Source organism: Canis aureus, chromosome 22 (genome assembly GCF_053574225.1).
Source record: "Canis aureus isolate CA01 chromosome 22, VMU_Caureus_v.1.0, whole genome shotgun sequence".
NCBI lineage: Eukaryota > Metazoa > Chordata > Mammalia > Carnivora > Canidae > Canis > Canis aureus.
In genome coordinates, this window is record NC_135632.1 from 44,017,381 (window position 1) to 44,020,754 (window position 3,374).

At 40.5% G+C, this 3,374-nt stretch overlaps 1 pseudogene; it reads right to left on the reverse strand.

The window, feature by feature from the left end:
* Window positions 1-1,775: 1,775 nt before the first annotated feature.
* Window positions 1,776-3,374, reverse strand: LOC144294382 (SERPINE1 mRNA-binding protein 1-like; annotated as a pseudogene).

The following is a 3,374-nucleotide window of genomic DNA, read 5'->3' on the forward strand; positions in this document are numbered from 1 at the left end:
CCCTTTATCTGATACGTCATTTGCAAATATCTTCTCCCATTCTGTAGGTTGTCTTTTAGTTTTGTTGACTGTATCCTTTGCTGTGCAAAAGCTTCTTATCTTGGTGAAGTCCCAATAGTTCATTTTTGCTTTTGTTTCTTTTGCCTTCATGGATGTATCTTGCAAGAAGTTACTGTGGCTGAGTTCAAAAAGGGTGTTGCCTGTGATCTCCTCTAGGATTTTGATGGAATTTTGTCTCACATTTAGATCTTTCATCCATTTTGAGTTTATCTTTGTGTATGGTGCAAGAGAGTGGTCTAGTTTCATTCTTCTGCATGTGGATGTCCAATTTTCCCAGAACCATTTATTGAAGAGACTGTCTTCGGAAGAACAAGTTTTATTTGGGACCTTCCACACACACAAATCATGCTGAGTGGACAGACACTTATTTTACAGAACAATTTAAATATTATGCAGTGGCCAAATTATCTTGTTCCATCTACTTTTGGAGTGGAAAAAAAAACCTCAACACCCATAAAACTACTTCACTTGAAAGGATGTGTATCAACAATAAGTAGCTTAAACTTGCACCAACAAAATGTATAGTTTGGTTTTTAAAATGGAAAAGTCACACATTTTAGAAGTAAATAGTTGTAATTGTGAATCAATTATAATTTTGAACTTAATGAATCATGAAAGAGCAAGGATTAATAAACCAATGTGCTTTGAATTTGCTCAAATACTGCTATTTCTGTATTTAAAGATTTAGCATATATAATAGCTATTATGGGAAACAAAAACAGATTTTCCTCAAAAATGAAAAAAAAAATTAAAATATTTATTTATTAATTTATTCATGAGAGACACAGAGGAAGAGGCAGAGACATAAACAGAGGGAGAAGCAGGCTTCTCGCAGGGAGCCTGATGTGGGACTGGATCCCCGGACCTGGGATCATACCCTGAGCTAAAGGCAGAAGCTCAACTGCTGAGCCATGTAGGCATCTCCAGAAATGAAAATATTAAAACTAAGTTAAGATACATAAAGTAGTATTAGTGTTCCACACAAGATAAAATTGGACAAATCAAAGTTTACATAACTCAACAGACCATGTGTGAAAATGCAAAGAAAGTATTAAAGCTGTTATTATGTCCAATGTTTAAAACCAGCTTGTAGGGGTGCCGGGGTGACTCAGTCAGTTATGCCTCTGGCTTTGAATCAGGTGATGATCCAGGTGTCCCAGGACAGAGCCAAGTCTGGATTCCTGCTTGTGGGACAGCCTGCTACTCCCTCTCCTTCTGCCCTTCCCCCCACTCATGCTCTCTTTCTCTCTCTCTCTTTCTCTCTCATTCACTCTCTCTGTTTCAAATAAATAAATAAATAATCTTTTTAAAAAAGAGACCAGATTGTAATTGGGAGAACATTTAAATCCTTAATTAAAAAAACAAATGAAATGAAAGCTTTAAACTGGTACACACTGTTCACACATATATTTCAAGTTTGGAAATGCATATTTGCAAGCAGCAATACAAAAGTATTTGTGAAGAATCTATAATCTCTGAAAATTATGAAAACATCCCTGCTACCAATATGTTTCTAAATACAAAGCTGACTACCATATTCTCACTTCTGTGTAACAAAAGAAGTTCAATTTCAAAACAGATATAACTCAGTCTTTAGATGTGAATGGTATGAACGATAGTCTTTTTTTTTTTTTTTTTTTTTTCAATTCTTAAGCTGTTTGGGATCCTTAAGCATGCAAAACCAGAGAGGTGAGAGTCTATAAAGGAATCAGGGTTGTTTTGTGGCAACCAGTTAAGGCAGAGCTGGGAATGCCTCAGGGTCATCTACATCCGGAGCAGAAGCACTTGACTTGTCAGTTCTGCTGCCATGGTTTGGGATTTGGACGTCCATCATGCCCAAGGCCACATCATCCTCCCCTGCCACCAAGTTCTGGATGGACTGATCTGATAAAACTGATCTCCAGCTAAGACATTGTATCAATTGATGGCTTTTGGAAATGATGATCCATAATTATATATTCCGCATGAGCCTTTTCACTCTCTGACTTAGGAAGGACAGATCCCCTCTTCTACTGCCCATGAGCATCTTCATTTAGTTTTCAGATTTAAAATCTACTTTTGCCCGTTTTTTTTTTTTAATTTTTATTTATTTATGATAGTCACACAGAAAGAGAGAGAGAGAGGCAGAGACACAGGCAGAGGGAGAAGCAGGCTCCATGCCAGGAGCCCGACATGGGATTCGATCCCGGGTCTCCAGGATCGCACCCTGGGCCAAAGGCAGGCGCCAAACCGCTGCGCCACCCAGGAATCCCTGCCCGGTTTTTATTTTGAATAGCTTTTCACACATCCAAAGTCATTTTTGGGGGGACCGTCTTCTTTTACTTCAACTTTGTTCTCATTTTCAGTGTGTGCAACTGGATGTTCTTCACCTTCTGGTGTTTCCTCAGTCACATTTGATTGATCCAAATTACTGCAATTATAACAGTTTTTCCAATGTATTTTGGGGACTCTGTTAATTCATCTTGAAAGTTTCCCAGTTTTGAGATCCACGACCTCCACATTTGTCCCTATGCTTCAGGCCACTGTAATGTCACTTCCACAATACCTATCAAATTGACATTTGCTCCCAGAATCAAGCCCATATCCTCTGTCCATTCCATGCCCCGGCCTCCTCAACTTCTTCCAAGACCACCACAGCCTCTGATAGGCCAGTCCAATAATCTGCCTATCAACTGAAAAGTCTCCTCCTTCATCCTTTTCTTCTTTTTAAATTTTAATTAATTTATTTATTCATGAGAGACACAGAAAGAGAGGCAGAGACACAGACAGAAGGAGAAGCAGGCTCCATGAAAGGAGCCCATTGTGGGATTTGATCCCAGATCCTGGGATCATGCCCTGAGCCAAAGGCAGATGCTCAACCGCTGAGCCACCCAGGTGTCCCCATCCTTTTCTTTAAGTGGCTTTTCAAATTGTAGTTTACAAGATGGTCACCTTTCTGGTCTCCTGTCAATTATTCTCCCTTCACGCTGTAACTGTTGACCAAGTCTTCTTCTAACACGTCTTATTCCTTCTTTCTTAAGTGCCACGGTTGGCTGTGTCTCCTCCTTCTCAACCATACTAACGTTGTGGGGGCAGTGGGTTCTTGCGGTCTTTCTGGGACTCTTCAGGCAGCTGTTTGCCTGCTGTGTTGGGGTTGGTCTGAGCTGTGGCCTGAGATGCCCTCTTGGCCCCAGGGCCAAGCTGCCCCTGCTGGCTTCTTTTGTCTTGTTCTTTGCTGCCTTCAAAACCTCAGAGGGGTCCAATTCATCATCAAATAACTGGTTGAATTAGTTGGTGACCACACAGCAAAAGCCTTCCTGTAAGTGCTCAGGCAT